General features: G+C 47.5%; 1 protein-coding gene and 1 pseudogene across 2 annotated transcripts in view; one reads left to right on the top strand and one right to left on the bottom strand.

Moving 5' to 3' along the window:
* PACSIN2 (protein kinase C and casein kinase substrate in neurons 2) overlaps positions 1-21077 on the top strand; it is a 67311-nt gene that overhangs the window by 10136 nt on the left and 36098 nt on the right. The gene's annotated exons all lie outside the window — the stretch shown is intronic.
* On the bottom strand, positions 9535-10784 carry LOC102243022 (annotated as a pseudogene).

Raw genomic sequence — 21077 nt, 5'->3', positions numbered from 1 at the left:
TCTTTTTCTGTCATGTTGCACGCTTCAACTTCATTAATTTCCTTTCTTGGTGATTCCTCATTGTCTTTCCTCTGGGTGTTGTGTCGTTTCTTCATCCTGCTTATCTCCCGATGGTTCAAAGGTCGGGTTGCGTGGGCCTGGGCCGTGTGCAGTGGGCTTATCCATATATTTATCAGTATATTCACTTACCATCTTTCTTGTGCTTCAAGCTTTTCACCTCAGATTATTTCATTTTGCCTAAAGTATATTCTTTAAAATTTCCTTTTCTGTGAAGATTTTTTGGTGTGGTATATATTTTATCTGTCTTAAAATGCCTAATTCTTTGTTCTTAAAAACTGGTTTTGCTGGGTATGGAATTCTTAGTTGGCAGTCATTGTTACTCAGCATATAATATATATGATTCCATTGTCTTCTGACTTTCACTTTTGCTCTTAGTTCAGGTGCCATTCTTTGTGACCTTTCTGCTGACTGCTTTTATGATCTGTTCCATAACTTTGAGGTTTTACAGTTTCGCTTTAATTGTGGTATGGATCTCTCTCTCTTAAAATCTTGCTTGAGTTCATTGGCTTCCTTGATTTGTGGTTTAGTCTGAAAAATTATCTTTAGATATTGCTTCTTCCCCATTTTTGATGTTATCTTTTTCTGGAACTTCATTAGATGTAAGTTAGATTTCACTTTTTCTCCACGTCTATTAATTTTTCTTTTATCTTTTCTTCCTTTGTTATTTCAGAAAGAAACCTGATTTACCTACTTTTATTCTGTGGTCGCTTCTTTAAATTTGTGTTTTTAGTGTCTCTATCTCTCTTTATTTTATGCCAACTCAGTGATGTAAATATATTTTGTTCAGCTTTTTAAATTTTGCAACAGGAGAGTCATTAAGATACCTGCTTTTCCTTGCTGCTGAAAACAGAAGTCTGTTCTGTCACACCGTGTGTTTGCTCCAGAGCCTAGCACATTCCTTGACTCATTAATTCCAGACATGTTTATTGTATGCCTGTTATACATCAATGCTAAGGATACAAGTTGAACAAGGACTTGGTTTTTCAGGAGCTTGCATTCTGGTGAGTGGAAAGAGACAGTATGTAAGTTGGCCTGTGGGGTAAGTGTTAGGGCAGAGTGTCAGAGGAATGGGGATGGATTAGGGGAGGCCTTCTTCAGAAGAAGGTGATGTGTAAGCAGATGTCTGGTGATGTAAGGCAGGCAGCACAGCCTGCAGATGTTGGAGGAAGGGTGTTCCTGGCACAGGGGTAGCCAATGCAAAGTTGGGGCTAAGCCTGGTGCATTTGGTGACCCACAGGAAGGTCACGGTGGCTGGAGGAGTCAGGAGCCAGGATTGGAAGGAGCTGAGACTGAAGTTGGAAACTGGGGCCAGATAGCATGGGGTCTTGTAGGTCAGAGAGGGAAGGGTAGGAAAGTATGATAGAGAGCTCTTGGCAAGTTTTGAGTTTGGTGGCTTGAACCAGGTAGCTGAACAGAGGTAGTGTGAGGTGGCCACATTCTGGCCCTGTTTCAAGGTGGAGCTGATGGCATGTCGGGTGTGAGGGAAGGAGAGGAGTCAGGGATGACGCCCGGGCAGAGTCCTGGGCAGCTGCGTAGATGATGGAGCTGTTTACTGAAGGAGAAAGATTAGGGTAGGAGCCCATGAGTGGGTGGGTGGGGGAGCAGAAAGTAAATGTTGGGCAGTGCGTCTGAGACGTCTCTCAAATGCCCAGGAGAGGGTCCTGAGCCAGTGGCTGGGTTATGTGGGAGTTGGAGCTCCAGGGAGAGGTCTGTACTGGAGAAGTAAAGTCAGGGAAGAAAGGGGTTGCCTAGGAAACAGGTGTGCATATCTCGGAGCCCTGGACCCTACTAGTTCTCACACAGCCAGGAAGGTGCTGCCTGGGAACTTTGTAGGACAGACTGAAAGGCATGTGGGCACTGGGATTGAGTGAATGTAAGTGATACCCAAGCCAGTTATCTGTAACTTGAAGATAAGGAACTTGAGTTCCTTTACCGGAAAAGCTTGAATTTCATGCTTTGGAAATTGTGGAAGGTGCCTAGTGGTGCCTTATTTTCCTTTTAGATTTTCAAAAGTAACTCAACTAGGCCGGGCTGGTGTGGCTCAGTGGTTGAGTATCGACCTATGAACCAGGAGGTCACAGTTCAATTACCAGTCAGGGAACATGCCTGGGTTTCGGGCTCGATATCCAGTGTGGGGTGTGCAGGAGGCAGCCGATCGATGATTCTCTCTCATCATTGATGTTTCTTTGTCTCTCTCCCTCTCCCTTCCTCTCTGAAATCAATAAAAATATCTTTTAAAAAAACTTCACTAGTATATTCTTAGGGTAGAAAAAATTAAGAAATACAGGTACGCAAAAAGAAAAACCCAAAACTCACATATTCCACCATCCAGAGAAGGGGAAAAAGTTAACATTTGTTCAAGTATTTGCTCAGATGTCCCCTCCTCAGGAAAATCTTCCTGAGCACTGTGTGCCCCAACCCTCACCCCACCTGCCACTACATTCCGTACTGGTCTGTCTTCAGGTCTTCTGGGCCTGACCGTCAGCAGGGCCTTTCCCACTCTCCTTCACCCCTGTACCCCTTGTGCCTGGCACATCACACGCCTTCATTACATTTTGTTGAGTGTAAGAATTCACACACTTTGGCTATGCCTTCCAGACTTCTTTTCTGGGCAGGCACCACTCTTAAACATGCATTTTTAATTAAGCTAAAGTGTTTGGTGTTTTAGCTACTACAGAGTATCTGTGCACTCAGTCTGTCTTTCCAGCTGGAGCACCTCAAACTCACACTCACTGGGCTGCAGGCAGCAGGCCTCTCCTTCCTCCTCCCTCCCTCGCTCCCTCGCTCCCTCCCTCCCTCCCTCCCTCCCAGCCTAGTCAGATGTGACCTTGACTTATCTTTCCTGCTGCTATACTGTGCGCTCATGGACTGCAGAGCCCTGTCTTATGATGGATTTATTTCACTCCCTTCCCCCAGCTCTTAGCAAGGTTTCTGGAACTCAGAAAGTAAATGTTTTTAGAATATTGGGGGAAATATGCATAAAATAATAAACATTGTTTTGACTTAGCATTTTACCCAGTTTTTCAGAATAAATTATATATTTTATTGGAAATGTTTAAAAATTTGGGACATAGGCTATTTCTTAATTAAGACAGCCAAATTGACAACTGTTTTATTAAGGAAAGGCTGTGTGTGTGTGTGTGTGTCTATGTGTGTGTGAGAGAGAGAGAGCAAGAAAAAAAGGGTGTTTATGAGGAGAGAAGGAGAGAGAGAGGGTGTGGGAGGCATGGTGGGTATCTGTGCATGTACTTGTATGTGATATGTATGTTTATGTCTGTGTTTGGTATTATAATTGAAGTTAAGATAGTAACCAAGCCATTTTCAGGGTTTCTTAGATAATATTTATGCTAGTTGGGCATCTATATATATAAAACCCTAATATGCAAATAGACCTAATGGCAGAACAACTGAACAACCTGTTGCTATGACATGCACTGACCACCAGGGGGTGCATGCAGAACATGGCGGGCATTGGCCTTAGCGGGATGGTGGAGCAGGTGAGCGGGGACACCAGACCAAGGCCGGGTGCCGGTCGCTGTCATTGGGGCGAGCCTTTGGTGGTTACTGAAAATTCTTTGCTCCCATGCACCACAGTCCTGTCTGGTGTTTGTGCGTGCTGCTGGTGCCAGCCCCATTTGCACCCGCTGCTGGCGCCAGAGCCACCACTCGCTACTGGCACCTGGCGCCGGCCCCGATTGCTTGTTGCTGTCAGTGGGTGCAAGCCGCAGCTGCAGGCCCTGATCGCCCTTCAGGGCTTCTCCACCTCCCCCTGCTCCTGAGGGGCAATCAAGGCTGGCAGCTGCCTCTCGCACCTGCTGCCGGTGACAGCTTTGCTCACACCCACAGCCAGCGCTGGAGCTGCCGCTCGTACCCGCTTCCGGCGCCTGGTGCCGGTCCCGATCGCTCTGCGCCGTCAGTGGGTGCGAGCGGCAGCTGCTGGTCCTGATCGCCCCTGAGGGCTTCTCTACCTCCCCCTGCTCCTGAAGGGATCAGGGCAGCAGCCGCCACTCACACCACTCTTGAATTCCTTTACCGTCAGCGGGTGTGAGTGGGGCCAGTGCTGTCAGCGTGTGGGAGCAGTGGCGGGGGGAGTGGGGCTGCCAGCAGACAGGGTACCATGGCAGGAGGGGTCGGGCGGGGCCATGGAGGATGGGCCGAGACCCATCCCTGTGCCCACCACAATCTTGTGGCCCACAGTTCCTTTCAAGGTGCATGAATTCGTGCACTGGGCCCCTAGTTGTATCATAAATAGAAATAGCATAAATTTTTCTTCTTTGTAACCTGGTAACTGGAAATGTATATTAGGCAGGTAGCATCATGAAAAAAAAATATAGGAAGCTTAATATTGCAGGCGTTTGTTTTGTATTCCTGGAGTTTTCAGTGCACAACTGAGAAATGAGCATGTAAGTCTTGTTTGCTGAAGTGACATGTGCCCTATGGGACGAGTCATGGCCAGAGAGACTGAAAGGAGTGTAATGGGGACAAGCAGGTATAGATGGACATTTGCTGAGTGCCTCGTGTGTTTAGGCATTTACATATAATGTGCCATTTAGATTACTTATAACTTCCCCGAGCAGTAAGTCAGCCATGGTTATCCCCATTTTATCAATGAGAAGAATGAGGCTTACAAGTTAAAACTGGTAGCTGTCACAGCTAGTTCAAACCATGGGCTCTCTCTGTTCTCCTTGTTTAAGGGAAACTTTTGCTATATTATGCTTGGTTTTAGCTCATCAGTTTTAGATTGTTGCTTGATAAGTAGATGCCCTGTTTATTTTTTCAAATTATTGGATAGGCCTTCATGTTATATGAACTTTTTAAAAATAAAATCACTGTCAGGTTAGAACTAGTCATCAGTTTGTCACACCAGGTCCAAACTGGCCCTATGTCCTCTAAAACAGAAGACGTTGGCTCCAACTTGTACATTTGAATGAAACGGAATAGTTTCTTGAGGAAGTAGCACCATAGTTGAGTGCATAAACACCTACTTAAAAACCAAATCCTTTTGTGGTTTGTGTGACTTTTTTTAACTTCAAAGGCACATATTCATAGCACTGCTTGAGAAGTATCTGAGCCGTTCACTTCCTGACAGAGCTCTGATGGGCGTGAGTTCTCGTCAGTGGTTTCCTAGCCTTCTTGTGGTGGGTGGCAGGTCGGCACGTGCTGGTAGGTAGACGGAGCAGAGGTCTCTCTTCTTGCAGTGTAATGAGTGACTCAGGCTGGCACCCAGCGATGTGCCCATGGGCACCCTGCCCTTTGTAAATTCTCTCTCCCCTTTGCTTAGAAGCCAGAGCCACTTCCTAGGACCTGCCTCAAGGCCCTGTGTGACCCTGCACTGAACTGGTGTGTACCTCCTTCTCTTTGTCATGCAGGGTCCTCTACCTGAGGTGCCTGTCCCTCCAGCTCATGAGTTCCCACGGAAATGTCAGTCCGTGCACCCTTTCTGGACCCCCCTGTCTGTTCCTATAGCATTTTGTGCAGAATTCTCTTTGAATACTTGCACTCTCTGTGTTAGAGGAGGTCGTGTCCGTGTCTGTCAACCCCGTGGGAAGGGGAATGCTCAGTGTTTGTGCCTGGCCTGTTTGACGGAGTCTGGCCCGTAGTCACCACCATCAGCCTGGCACTGTGACCGATTGTTGAAGGCCCCGCACTGGCACTGTGCCACGTCTCAGACAGATGCCATTGGATCCTCAGAACCTCGAAGGCAGATTGGATTCCATTTTACAGATAAGCAGTATCAGTCACAGACCTCTTAAGTAGTTTGCGTGAGGTGACTGGGCCATTCAGCAAGCACACCAGCATGTCTTGTTAAAGAATCGCAGATGCACATTTCAGAGACCTGGATTTACCTGGGAGCGCCGTGTTCTTTGGTATTACTCTCTCGCTGCCTCTAGCTTTCAGGTGAGGGACGCCGGCCTGCAGTCCTTTCTCAAGGATTCAGCAGGGAGTTGCGCTCAGAAGGACTCTGAGGGAGGGAAGAACCTCGGAAGTGCCTCGCTCTGCAGGAAAAGAGGCAGCGGGGAACTGCCCACAGAGGCCCTTTGTGTGACAGGAAGTCCTGCGTCTGGAAGGACTGCCTCAAAGTGGAGGGGTTGAAAGAGCTGAAGTGGTTGACCCGAGGCCACTCTGACTCATGCAGTTGTTAATATGCCCTTTGTGAATCTTGGGAACCTGCTTCAGCAGACCTCGGAGGTGGCCTCCTGACCGCCAGCTCTCAGGGGTCAGCATTTCTCCTGTCGTCTGCCCCTGTGAATGCCCCCATTTTCTTGCCTGAACAAAGGACAGCCTCCCGATCCAGTCTATAGCTTCCCTTCTGCTTTTGCCAGAGAACCTTTCTGTCTCATCTGGGCCTACGTGACTTTTCTTTTTTTAGGCTTTAAGTGTGTGTCTTAAGTTGGAAAACTTGCAGCTCAAGGAAGAAGTATCCCACTGGGCAAGTGCTTCTGACCGAGAGAAGGAATCCTTGGGAAGGGTTTGATGTAGCTTAATAGCTGGCGGTGGTGGAGCTGCACCAAGAGCTCAGGGAGTGAAGATGAAATGAAGGTGCCCGATTCGACAGCCCAGTTCCCCACAGCTTCATCAGACACGCTGTCGTATCTGTGGCCATCTATGTGACTTGTTTTAGGCACTGTGGGTAGGATGCAGGACACCCTGAAGGGAACGGGGGAGGTAGTGGTGGTGATGAGCTGACACGTCCTCATGTGCTCTCCAACCCTGACCACCAACTCCGAGAGAGAGAGAGAGAGAGAGAGAGAGAGAGAGAGAGAGAGAGAGAGAATGTGTGTAATGCTGCTTGTGTGAAGGGATTCTAAAATTATGTTGGAATAACGCCGCTCTGTCCTTGGCAGGCAGCTTTACTTTACGTGTTGGGACTCCTCCTGGGTTGACTTGGTGGCAAATCAATGTACACTTGTTCTTTAGAGCCATAAAGTGAGTCTTTGTTGAATGTGACTGCCTGGCCATCAGCGTAGAAGGCTTGCGTATGTGGGGCAGAAGAAGCCACAGCTGTTGAATGTGTTTAATTGTGGCTCATACATACTCTTTAGGTTTTGGTGACTAGAGGTCATATCCTTTTCCATATTTAGAGTGGTGGAGATCAGAACAGCAAAGACCCTTTTCATCTAGCCCGCCCTCACATTGTGGAGAAGGGGAAGTGAGTATCAGGAGGGTGCGGGTGGGAATTGATGTGAGAAGGACTCCAGCCCCCTCCCCATTCATATGATGAAACCTGGGATGAGTTACTCAAGGGTGGCTTAGCCCTGGCTGGTTTGGCTCAGTGGACAGGGCATCGGCCTGCGGACTGAAGGGTTCGATTCCGGTCAAGGGCACATGCCTGGGTTTGGGGCTCGGTCCCCAGTGGGGGATGTGTGGGAGGCAGCCGATTAGTGATTCTCTCATCATTGATGTTTCTGTCTCTCCCTTCCTCTCTGAAATCAATAAAAATATATTTTTTAAAAAAGCTGGCTTAGTGTCTGGCGAAAGACAACTTAGTATGACTGCTCTTTAAATTTCTGGTAAATTTTCCCCATTAATGCAACTACTAGTTCAAAGGAAGACACATGGTGTTTATAGTTATGAAAGGAGGTTCTATGATTACAAATATTAGTCAATTGAGAAAGTGTCCAGGTGTCTGAATGATGAGTCTTCTTTGTGTGTCCACCACTCTTCTGGCACTTTGGCACGACCTCATGGGGGCCTGATCCCACTTCTGTCTCTGCCTAACACTGGCAGGTGGCCTGCCAGCCTCTCCTTGAACTTCAGAGGCAACACTGCTGAGGACTCCTTCCTAGTGTTGGAGAGCTGGGAGTTTAGTGAGTTTTTCTTTGTGTAAAGTCATGCATGACCCGTTCTCTTGAACATGAATCCAGCTTTGTTATGTGAAGAAAGAGTATGATTTCCCTTTCCCCAGTGCAAATATGTATGCGTCTTAAAATGGACCACTGAAGCCACTTTACAGAAATGAGGCTAAGGAGACTTCCTGCATCACCACGGTCTTCTCCATCCCTTATACACCTCCCTCCCCCACGCACACACACAGTTGGTCATTTGTTGGTTCAGACATTCAGTCACTTAGCAAATATTTGAGCGTCTACCTCACTGGGCTACAAAAATGAAAATACCGAGAGAAGGAAGTCCTTGCCTTTAAAGTTTGTGAAATGAATGTCTATGTGCTGCTATACTCTGCTTTTCTTTGCTTATACCCACTTTCACATATAAAACAGCTCACCTGCTTGTCCTTTATAATGGCCGTGTGGCGTCCATTCTGTCAGCTCACCATGTTTTCTCAGTTCACGAGCATTTGACTTGTCTCCAGTCTTTGCTGTTATAAATATTACTGAGATGAACATTTTGTTCAGGCAATTTTTCTTTGAGTTTATTTGCTTGAGGCATATTCCCCAAAGTGGGACTGCTGGGTCAGAGGTCGGTAACTATTATCAGCCTTGTTCTGTATTTCCAGATTTTTCCATGAAGGCTATTAGCAGTGTTAGAATACATTCCTATTTTCCTATAGCCCCACTAAAACTGGCATTGTCATTTTAATTTTTCTTATTTTTATAAGTTACTGCCTTTTTTTGTTGTTGTTTTTAATCCTCACCTCAGGATATTCTTCCATTGGTTTTTAGGAAGAGTGGAAGAGAGAGGGAAAGACAGAGAGAAACATCGATGTGAGAGAAACACATTGATTGATTGCCTCCTGCATGAGCCCCGACCAGGGCCCGGGCTAGGGAGGAGCTGCAACCAGGTATGTGCCCTTGACAGGAATCAAACCCGAGACCCTTTGGTCCGTAGGCTGACACTCTATCCACTGAGCCAAATTGGCTAGGGCAAGTTATTTCCATTTTTAAAGGGAGTTAAGCTATTTTCCTCACACGGTAATTGCTCTGTTAGACTTGGCTAGGTTACGTTGCAGTAATAAGCGAGCCCCAAATCTCAGAGGCTTAAGATAACAAAAATATCTTTCTTACTGTGCCTGTCACTGGGGGGTAGTTCCACACAGTCGCTCTAGGGCCAGGCTGGTTGAGGTGCCCTCTGTCCTGTAGCTGCAGTGGGATGCTTCTCGGTGGATGACAGGCAGAAAGGAGAGGGCCAGGACTGTGCGAGGCTCTTCACTGCTTACGGGCCTGGCTTAGCGGGCGGAACTTCAGGGGGCCTTCCTGTCGGTGCCCAGCTGTCTTTCCTCCAGTCTGCTCACCTGCGGCAGCTTCTTTGGCCCCTCAGTCTTCATATCAGCCCTGAACATAGTTTAGGTAATAAGATTTTGTCAGTTGTGTTGAATCCATTTTTCTTTATTTGCTTTCCACATGACATTTTATTATGCAGAGGTTTAAATAATTACATAAGTTTTGGGGACATCCATCTTTTTCTCTGGTATTTCTTTTCTTTTCTTTTCTTTTTCCCCCCCCCCCCCCCCCAATGATCTCTGAACTTTTTATTGGCCTCCTGCCCCCCAAGGGGTGCTCCACTTCTGCTGCCTCCTTAACACCTCAGAACTTTGGTGTCACTGACCTCAGACACCACTTTGCCAGACATCCTGTGGTGGTGGTCTTTAGGATGGAGTGTATGGAGTTGCTGTTGTCCAGGGCATCACCAAAACCGAAGTTCTCCCCTGCTTCCAGCCGGCAGCGGTAGGTGGTGATCTCAGCCTCCAGCTTGACCTTGATGTTCAGCAGGGCCTTGTTCTCCTGGGCCTGGTGCTGCCTCTCTGCTCAGGTCTGGGGCAGCTCTGCCTCCAGATAGAGCAGGATCCCACCTGCTGTTCCATCTGCCTGGCATAGCGTGTCTCCACCGCCCGCAGGCTGTTCTCCAAGCTGGTCTTCAGAGGTCGATCTCCAAGAACTGAACCATTTGTCTTAGCTCCAGGGGTGTCACCTCAGCAGCGCCTATCTTAGCGGTCTGCGAGGTGGCCACTGTGGTGCTCTCCTCAATCTGGTGGGACCAGTGCTTGTCTAGCTCCTCTCGGTTCTTCTGAGCCAGCTCGTCATACTAGGCCTGCTGTCTGCCAGGATCTTGCTGAGGTCCTGAGGTCTGGGAGCATCCAACTCCACAGTCAACCCAGAGTTGGCAATCTGGTTTTGTAGACCATTTGCTTCCTCCTCGTGGTTCTTCATGAAGAGCAGCTCCTCCTTGAGAGCTTTGATCTCTGTCTCCAGCTGCAGCCAAGTGACACTTTCAGAGCCAGTGATGTCACTCTCCAGTCGGTGCATGGCCGACTCTATCTCATACTTGACTCTGAAGTCATCAGCAGCAAGACGTGCATTGTCCATCTGCAGAATGATGCTGGCATTGTCCACAGAACTTGCAAAGATCTGAGCCCTCTGGTCTTCCATGGTCTTGAAATAATGCCCCCAGTCTCTGACCTGGGGTCCCTTCTTCTCCACGTGTTCCTGGATTATGCTCTCCAGTCTCCCGAGTATCAGCCTTCAGGCTCCTCACCCTCTCCAAGTAGGAGGCCAGGTGGTCACTCAGGCATTGCTTAGTCTGCTTCTTACTCCGGATGCCCCCATATGCTGCCAGACCCCCAACCATCCTCACAGTCAGGCCCCCGGACCCCAGCCACCTGGACGCTGGTGGAGTGGGATACGGAGATCCAGGAGCCTGAGCCCCCAGCATCTGTGTAGACGCTGGCTGTGCTACTGGCAGGTTGGGCTCAGTGGCTGGGAGACTGCACGGAGCCCAGGGTTCGGTAGTTTGTGAAGAAAGAAACCAGAGCGGGTGCTGAAGCTCATGTTGTTCAGGGAGAAAGCGAGAGGCCAAGATTCAGGTTCCAGCAGTCTCTTTTGTTTCTTTAGTATCACAATTTATCTTTTTCTCGGAGCCAGAGAATAAACTATTTTCTTGGAGTTGCTTAAAATAGATTTTTATTTGGCTCCATCTGACGCTTCAAACTAATCCAAACATATAATGTAATGTCAAGGGGTTTTAATCTAAGTTAACTTAGGTTTCTGGTGATATGTCTGTTCTGTAACATGAAAAACCTGAGCACATCCCTTCAGTGCAACTCCCTGCACGATGAAAACACTCCTCAAGGTAGGAACGCCCTCGACCTGAAAGAGGGCGTGATGAAAACTCACAGAGCGGGGTGAAGAGGACTGAGGGCAGGGTGTCTGCTCTCACCACTGCTACTCACAGCTAGCCAGGCGGTGAGACAAGAACGGTAAATGAAAGGCATACAGATCAGAAAGCAAAACGTAAAACTATCTCAGTTCACAGATGATGTGATCTTACATGTAACAATCCTAAGGAATCTAATAAAAAACTATTAGAACTAATATATACGAGTTCAACAAGTTTCAGAATACAAGATCAATATATAAACTATATGGTATTTCTGTAGACTAACAATGGATAATCCAAAAATAAAATTTAGAAAACAATTCCGTATAATAGCATGAAAAATAATAAAATATTTAGGAATAAATTTGAAATACAAGACTTGTACACTGAAAACTACAAAACATTGTTGAAAGAAATTAAAGGTAAACTCAAGTTAATGGAAAGATATCCCACATCCATGCATTGGAAGACTTAACATTGTTAAGTTGGCAGTATTCCCTAAATTGATATACAGATTCAGTGCAACCCCTATCAAAAGCCCAGCGACAAGCTGATCCTAAAATTCATATGGAAATGCAAAGTATCCAGAATAGTCAGAACAGTTTGGAAAAAGCAGAACTCACACCTCCCAATTTCAAAACGTGTACAAGTGTTCAAGACTGGTATTGGCATGAGGATAGAACCAAGAGAACAGAATGAATCCCTAACATTTGTGGTCAATTGATTTTAGACAAGAGTGTCAAGCTAAAGAATAATGAATAGTGTTTTGAACAATTAGTGCTGGGACCACCTGGTATCTACCTGTAAAAGAATGAATATGGACCTTTGCCCCACACCACATATAAAACTGAGCTCGAAATGAATCAGAGACTAAGTGTAAGAGCTAAATCTATAAAATTCTTAGAGGAAAACAGTTGTAACTGTTCAGCACCTTGGATTAGGCAATGGTTTCTTAGCTATGACACCAAAACAAACAACAAAAGGAAAAAAGAAACTCGGCCGAGTGGCTCAGTTGGTTGAGGCTATGTCCTGTGTGCTGAAAGATTGCCAGTTGATTCCCGGTCAGGGCACATACTGGGGTTTCGAGTTTGACCCTGATCAGGGCATGAATGGAAGGCAACTGATCGATGTTTCTCACATCAGTGTTTCTCTTCCCTTCAGCATGTCTCAGGTGAGGATTAACAAACAAACAAACAAACAAACAAATAAATAAATAAATAAATGGATAAGTTGGACTGTATAAAAATTAAAACTTTTCTACTTCAAAGGATAATATCAAGCCTAGCTGGTTTGGCTCAGTGGATGGAGCGTCGGCCTGCGGACTCAAGGGTCCCGGGCTCGATTCCAGTCAAGAGCATGTACCTTGGTTGCGGGCACATAGCCAGTAGGGAATGTGCGGGAGGCAGCTAAATATATTTTATTGATTTTTTTACAAAGAGGAAGAGAGAGGGATAGAGAGCTAGAAACATCGATCAGCTGCCTCTTGCACACCTCCTACTGGGGATGTGCCCGAAACCAAGGTACATGCCCTTGGCCGGTATCGAACCTGGGACCTTTCAGTCCGCAGGCCGATGCTCTATCCATTGAGCCAAACCGGTTAGGGCAAAATATATTTTTTTAAAAAGGATAATATCAAGAAAATAGAAAGATAGCTACCGAATGGGAAGTTGGAGGAGGCGTAGGCAGTGGAGGGCTGCCAGCTTGAAGGGAAGGAACTGAGAATTGGGAAGTCCAGGGACTGGCAGGTGCCCATCTCCAGGTCATGCTAGTCTCCCTGTCCCCAGTGCAGGGGCGCCACTTCCTAACTCGCTGACCTCGGTGACTGGTTCTCCCCCCCCCCCCCACATCTGTAAAAGGGGGAGTGGATATTAAAGAGGAGTGTGGAAGGCTCCTGCGCATGGCAGGCCTCTGGGTATAGCTGTGACAGCCAGCAGTAGCCGATGTTATTCAGTCGGCAAACCAGTGCTCTTCTCTGTGCAGCTGCCTGTGCGCAGCTCCGAGGTTCCGAGATGAAGAGGAGGTGAGCTTGCGCTTGAGCAGCGCGCAGTCTAATAACTTACTTTGCAACGTGTGTCTTTCCTCTCATTGCATAGAATATACAAATCTATTTTTGGAATAAAATGCTGTCCTAATTACTGAGTAAAGAAGGAAATTGAGTTTTTATGCCAGTGCTATTTCTTTCCATTTTGTTTCAATTTTCATTCTTTAATGGCTGACTATGTAATAATAATAATAATAGGTGACATTTGTTAGACTGGTCACAGCACCGTCCTACTTGAGTGTCACCATCACCACCTTCCCTGCAGCAGGCTGCACTAAGGAATTGGGCCAGGAAAGAGTCCAGCTTGAGAAATCTGGTCATTGTGTCTGGTGCTAGGGAGAGCGTTCCCGCATTCAGCAGCTTATGGAAGGCCGGATGTGTGCAGACCCCTAAAATGCCGGTTCTGGGAAGTCGGCACTTGATCTGTTCACTGTGGTCTTCCACACCTGCACCGGAGCAGGTGTTCAGGTACGTGAATTAGTGAATAAGTGAATGACTAGAGGGACTGACCGTGAGATGTAGTGATGCTGTCTGTACAGCGATTTAGGGGAATGTCTCTTTCAGTGGGTGAGGAGGCCGAGGCAGGTGGGAAGTGGCTTGTGCAGGTCAAGGCCAGAGGCAGCATAGAATCCAAGTCTCCTGGCTCCACCGTCCCACCCAACCTTGAAAACAAATGTGGCCATATTTCTCGTAAAAATACTGTCCTGTGGAGCATGTTCCATTCCCACTGTGGGGTTGCCCCCTCTTAAGGGTTTTGGGGACAGGGAATAACTAGAGTTTTTAGGCTACTTGTTTTCTGGCTTGGCTAGGCCTATTCTCAATTTTTCTTTCAAATCTTGGAACCCTTCCTATACATTTTCTTGCATTGTTGTTTGCATTCTCACATTAACATCAGTTTGGAAAGTGTGTCATTTTTGTCCTTTTTAAAGTAACTTTTTCTATTTTTAAACCATTGGAGCATCAAGTCAATATTTAGCTCAGGGAATTCTTCAGCCAAGTCCCCACGTTCCCAGGGTGCTTGCCAACCAGAGCTCTAAAAAAGTATCGCTGTAAAAATCAGTCCAAGACATGGACCTGTCAGCTGACACGTTTCTGTTATGTAAGAAATATGAGTTTGGGGACATGTGTAAACACTGTTTGCTCCGGCTCCTGGATGAAACCTGTGGATAAGTAGCTGACTAGCTGGACTGAGACCTGGTGACAATGGGTCTTGCCCTTCCTCTGCTGCCAAGACAATTACTGCCCAGAACGTGGGAAGCCACCTGAAGGTGACTGGGGGCCGGCCATGACTTGTTTTCTGTGAGCTATTCAGATGTAAAAGGACACTAGGGCAAACCTAGTCATTTCAGGGTTACTACATGACTCCAGAGCTGGCATTTTTAAAAAATGCTAATTTCTCCCATGGACAGTGTCACTTTCTCTAACCTTCAGGATCCAGCTGAGACAGCTCCCCATCTCCCTCCTGCTCTCCCCTTTGCCTTGTGGTTCTGTCTCATTCCTTGAGCACCTGCTTTGGGTTACCTGTAGATTAAAGGGCAGAGACCTTCCCCATGGAGTTCAGGTGGAGTAGGAGAAGGCCCTCTGTGAGCCTGCATGGACGGCCCAGGGCGGGAGTGCTGAGTCGCCAGGCTGTCCTAAAGGACACTGAGGAATTAATGGCCAGGGGACAAGTTCGTGCACCCTCTGCTCGTATGGTCCTTGAGCCAGTGCGTACCCAGTGAGCCTTTCTAGAGGGGACTTCCCTCGGTGCTTCTGAAGGCTGCTGTGCAGTCCGGCAGCTCGTGGTGAAGTTTATTTCCCCACGATAGTTGAGAGGGAGAGCTCCAACCTTTCCCGCCTCCTGCATGTTCCAAAGGTGGAGGTTTCCTGGAGCGTTTTCTGCATCTGCGGCTTTCCTTTCTTCCTCGGGCCAATTTTCAGAATAAAGTAAACTGACCCACCTTTCTCTAGGTCTTCAGAACCATTTCATTTTCATTCTCAGGCCAAAGGAATTCACTGCTGAGCATTCACTGTTCATACACAATTATGAAGTATGAACTAATCAGTTACTTTCCAATTGGTAATGAAACCCCTGGTGCAGATGGAGAGGGAGTGATTCTTAAAGGACCCGCCCCAGACTTATCTGGAGTGCCTGCTAGCTTGTTTCAAACACATTTTCTGTTCTGCTCTTTGTAAATGGCATTAGCTCTTGGGGCTGTCAGCTCACACCCAGCATTTAGCAGAATGGGTCTGTCTGACTCTGTGCAAGTGTGGAAAGGGGTGGAAGGAGTGAGCTGGGAGGTCTGCCAGCAGGAGTAGGCGGACCTCTCACCTGATCGCCTCGCTCTGAAGCTACGGAGTGGAAGACTGAGCCTCTGGAGATGGGGGCCCGGACCACTTGATGAGGGAGGAGGACTTTCGGGCGCCATATCTGCGCAGCTGGTCCCCAGGCAGCATGGTTCCCCTAGGGTGTTGGACATTTCTGCTTCTTGGAGCCACATGGGCTCAGTGGAAAGGGCTCATGCTCTCCATCCCTGCTCCTTACCCACAGTGGGCCGTGGGCAAGTCGGTCTGGGAGAGCTGAGTTCAGGGGGAAATACAGGGCTTCAGATAGGCGAGGGGGTGCAGCCTCAGAGTGGGGTGGCGGGGGTGGAGAGTAACAGCATTGGATGTGTTGGTTTACGTGCCTTGGACAGAACTCTTCTTTGAGGACAGGCACCGTACATCCACACTCAGGACGCTGGTGGGCTCTGAGCACATGCTTGTTCAATGGTGGAGCCAGGAAACCGAGTCAGAGTCGGGGATGGACAACGTGGTGGAATAGAGGTTGAGAGAATGAGTCATTGTGCGTTATCCTCAGCGTTTTCCAAAGCGCACACATCTTCATTTCTCCTCCTGTCTGCCTGGCCTCACGTCATCTCTCCTGGGAAGCACTGCAGTCTGTCAGCCCTGCTCTCCTTTTGTGGGGCACCTTTCCCTGGAGGCCCTCCTGGCTCACTCCTTCCCTCTCCTTCAGCTGTCACCTATCACCTTCTGTGCGGCCTTCTGCAGCCCCTCTATTTACACATGCAGTCTCCTTTCTGCCTCCACCCTCATCCCTTTTCCTTGCTTTATTTCTCTGCAGAGCAGCTACTGTGTGATTTCGTTTCTTTGTCAGTCACCTGCACTGGAGCACAGACTCCAGGAGGCAGGGTTTTTGTCTGTTCTATACCGTTAGATTCTCCAGCACGAGAACATCGTGGGACCCAGTGGTCCCCAGTACATAGGTGTTGAAGGAATGGAAAACAAGCAGTAGGCTGGGTGGATGATCATGGCCTCCTAATGGACAGAGGCCAGATTAATTAAAAAGAAAACTCTCTTTCGATTGTTGTCTTGATTTATTTATGAAACCATGTTTTTTGTTTTGACACAAAACATACAATGCACATGTTCACTGAAAACTTTGAACTGGGGATTGGCACAGCCAGCCCTGTCCATCCTTTGTCCACACGCCCAGTCTCTCGTTAGCATGTTGGAGTCTAAGTAGAGCTTAAGGATCACTTCCTTTTATGAACAAGCTCACCTAAGGCCAGGGAGTCTCGTGCTCAGCCCCAGGTCTTTCTGCTCCATCTTATAAGATGCATCCCAGAGCCAGGAGGGCAACTAGCATGTCATGTTCCCTACATGAGGCAGGCTTCCTGCATTAGCTAAGCCAGTCCTTAAGCAGTCTTCAGGGTGGGCGTTGTCTTCCTGTTTTATGAGTGGGAGCCCAGAGGCACAGAGCAGTAATGGGGTTTGCTTGGGGCACATGGCTTGTAACACCCAAGTGCTGAGTCAGTCCCATTGGGTTCCGTTCCTTGCAGTGCTCTCGGGAACACCGTGCAGCCCCTCACAGATACATGGGAATCTCCTCCTCCACATGGTGGGGGTGTCTGCAGCAGGCTTCCAGATCTCGTGTTTTTAAACTATTTTTTGATTTCAAAAAGGAGGGAAGGGGGGGAGAAAGAGAGAGAGAGAGAAACATCGATGATGAGAGAGAATCATTGCCTCCTGCATGCCCCACACTGGGGGTGGAGCCCGCAACCCGGGCATGTGCCCAGACGGGAATGGAACTGTGACCTCCTGGTTCATAGATCAGTGCTCAACCACTGAGCCACGCCGGCCTGGCTCTGTGTTTTTGGGAGATGCGGCTGGTCAGGCTCCCCATGTTCGAGTTGTCCTGCCATGAGTCCCTTCTTGGGTTGACATTTGTCTGCATGGGCAATGCTTTCCCCTGCCCAACATCACTGTGTACTTGAGTGATTCTCCTGGGCTTTGGGTAACAAACCAAATTGAAATCTCAGTGATTTATGGGATTGAATAATTTATGTTGCAAAAGATTAAAAAGTTAGGCCTCACAGAGTAAATTTTAAGGGGCCGTTTAAGTACCATCACTTTGTCGAAACTGTTCAACTGCCAGCAAAGCTTTTTCGCAAACAAGTTTTCCTGATGCCCTGACTCCAGACAGACTTGTAGGTGAGGATGTAGTACGTCCAAAACAAGTCTCTGGCATGAGGAAGAGTGGCCGTTTGCACAGGAGAATAATTACTTCATGGGAAGAGGAGAGAAGAGATACAGTGAGTAGGGCAGGGGAAGGGGAACAGGGAGGAGGCCCGTCCTAATCTGATGAGGATGCCCCGGGACTTGGAGGTTTCCTGAGAAATTCATTCCCTGGCTCCATTTCTTCCTTCAGCAGCTGTCACTGCGCAGCTGCAGGTACTGTGATAGGCACCAGGGTTTCCCAGGAGCTAACAGCTTCATTGGGGAAATATGGCACCATAGAGGAACTATAAGGAGACAGTGGTGGGCAGAGGGTCACTAGCATGGTTGGGGGTAGGGGAGGCTCCTCAGAGGAGGTGGCACTTAAACTAGGCCTTGCAGGATGGGCCTTGCAAGATGGGCCTTGCAGGATGGGCCTTGCAGGATGGATAGGAGTTGACAAGGAAGGGCAGTCTCTGGTAGTAGCATGCAGCATGTGTGGCTGTTCAGGGCCTGGCAGGAGGCTGAGGCTGGCCAGGCAGGTAGGGTAGGCCAGAGTGGAGCCCCAGGGCTGAAACCTGTGGATTAAGGGTCTTCTGTAAGTATAGGTAGAGGACATGCAGTGGAGACAAGGTTCCAGGGAGGGCGGTGGGGCGTACTCAAGTGAACGAAGGGAGAAGATGGTCACGTTCCTACAAAATGCCTTAAAAGGTTGTATGTTAATGATGGAAATGATTCTGTGGTTCTTTCCCACACTGAGAACACAGTCAGTGTAGGGCGCTCTGGGGCCCAGTTATACTTTCTGAATTCAGTTTGGCTTTTATGAAGTCTCAAAACAATTCTTGTTGCATGAGTGTATGTTTCCATACTTCCATCAAACTCTAAAACGTACAAGGTCTTATTCATATCAGGTTGATGGTAAAATTAGAGAAAATTTTCAAAGCTTCTTTTCCTTCTTCTTACTTTCTTTGTCTCACGTTTCTCCGATAGGAAGAAAGCCTGGAAGACTGTCAGAGAACTTGCTGTTCTCATAAGTATTTGAGGAGAACAGTGTGAGTCATTGTAGCTTTTTGCTGGTATTTTAGTATCCGGTTTATTTTTAAGCAGTTCTGTGCAACTGGAGTTTCTTCCATAGTTTCTGTTACCATGGCTCCATAATATTTCCTTAAATCTGCTTATTCATACTTTCACACACTCCAGCATCAAATTTACAATTCCTTAGAGTCAGAGTATCTTATTCATGATATCCAAGAATGCTTTTCCAGCTGCAATAGCTTTTTCTCCAAAATGCATTTTCTCCACAAGTTAGTTGCTTTTCCCACTGTAGATGCTGGGAAGAGAGAGTGTTTGGTGCTGTGACGGACGTGCGCAGTGAGCGGGTGGCGGGGCTATTCGGGGGCTTCCCTCCGAGGTCTGAGAGGAGACTAGAGTCATCTGTGTGGAGCCGCTTCCCCTTTAGAGGCCACAGCTGAAGCCAGAGGATGGCCGGCTGCCACATTTGCTTGGGGAGTGTTGGCATTAGGTGTTTTGGTCCAGACATCCACAGACCCTGGGTTCTTGGTTGTCTCAAGTGTGCCCATGTTTTTGTTCTCTCTTATTTATTTATTCATTTATTTTTGGACTTGACTGAGACTTCCACTTTGGGACGGTCTCTTGTTTCAAGAATCTGCAGTGAAAAGCAAAGCAATCCCAATCCTGGCGGGCACGGGTGAAGCTGCCTTGTACTCTCTCCTGGCATTCGGATTTTCAAGGAGATATGTTTCGGCCTTTCATTGCTTTGAGAAATGTGTGTGTCTTAAAGGATTGTTCGGGACTTAAAGAAAGTCCCAGAGTAATATGGACTCGTAGAGAGTTTGTTTCCCGTCTCTTATATTGACCTCTTCCATTTTTTCACGGGTAACTGGGTTCTCCTCTGACACATAAATGTAATATCAGACTAGAGTCTGGGTGTGTGCTTGGGGCTTACCACAGGGGACTCGTCTTGGCCAAACATTTTCAGATTCCACTATAAATATAAATGCTGACTGAGCAGTGATAGAGCACTTCCTAATACTTGAGAATTTAGAGTATGGTGTAACTGACCGGACCTTTTGTCTGCTAACAGTTGCTGCTACAAACAGGACCCCCTTTTGATCAACAAAAACAAGATGAAACGTGGCTCTGGGTGCTCTGGAGCTGCCCAGGAGGCTCCAGGTGGGAATGTCTTCTGACAGTGACCGCAGAAGCTGACCATTGTAGGAGACTTGACTTTTTAAGAATCACTGAAAAATTATTTCTGCTCTCGTCTGAGTAGTCTTTTTTCTTTCCTGGGTAATCCAGGAGATGTCAGTATGCGGCTTCGTAAGTGCAGTTGCTAACAAAACATTACTGTAAAGTCATTGCTTTTCTTTGCCATCATTTCATTTATAAAGATCCCAGCATGTATTTGTCACTTTCAACAAGTTAAAGGGACCTATTGTGGGTGAGATACCCCAGTGAATTTGCTTTCTAGAGCGGGGAGCAGACTACTTGGGTAAAAAAATCCAGGTAGCCATCTATGTTTTAAAGAAATATACAAAGAGAATAGAAATTAGCAGGGTAGAGGTAGCGGGGGAGGGGGAGCTGGATGCAAGAGGATGGTCAGAGAGGCTGTGGGCCAAATACCATCAGGGAGCTGACCATGCACTTACCCCAGAGAAGAGCTTTCCAGGGAGAGGAAACAGCATGCGCAAAAATTCCGAGGCAGAAACGAGTTTAGTGTGTTCCAGAAACAGTGCGGGGGCCATTGTGGCTGGAGCAGATCAGGGCCAGCCAGTGAGGAAGATTGGAAGGGGGCAGCCGGGGGCCAGTCATGGTGGGACTTGCAGCAAAGGGCAGGAGTTAGGGTTTAGCTCTGAGTGCCAGGGGTTGGAGCAGGTAAGTGACACAATGTAAGTATTGAAAAAGGTTGCCCTATGGAGACCTGAAATTGGAAGTGAGGGTGGATTTTCTGTTCTGCCTAACATTGGGATTTTTTTTTTTTTAAGCAAACTTATTGACATTTTAGCTTTGAAGTTTTAGAGTTATTAATACCACCTTCATCCCTGGGGATTTGGGGTTCTGTGAAGTTTTCTGGGCTCTTTTGGAAGAGAGATATTATATGTGTAAATAAATACACTGGTTATTAATAACAATATAACAAAATGATCTCTGTGTGGTCTCGTCAGTTAAAAATATACCTAATCATAGTGTGTACCATAGATCTCAGCCTAGTCAGCAGCTGAAGATGACAAGCTGTGAGAAATTCATCAAGTTTAAACCACATGGGGATTTCTGTGCAGAAATGGGGCACCAGTTCCTCCTTTCTTCATCACTGTTCCTGTTTTAGGGTGGACACCCAGCCCTGCTGTGTAGCCCTCTGAATCCTGCGTGGTCCCACTGACACTGGCCTGTGCCCCTCTCTGACCCCACTTTCACCCCCCCCCCACTC

The sequence above is a fragment of the Myotis brandtii genome, unplaced genomic scaffold, assembly GCF_000412655.1.
Source record: "Myotis brandtii unplaced genomic scaffold, ASM41265v1 scaffold138, whole genome shotgun sequence".
Classification (NCBI taxonomy): domain Eukaryota; kingdom Metazoa; phylum Chordata; class Mammalia; order Chiroptera; family Vespertilionidae; genus Myotis; species Myotis brandtii.
Note: the sequence above shows the minus strand (reverse complement) of the source record. Positions and strands in the feature narration are given on the sequence as shown.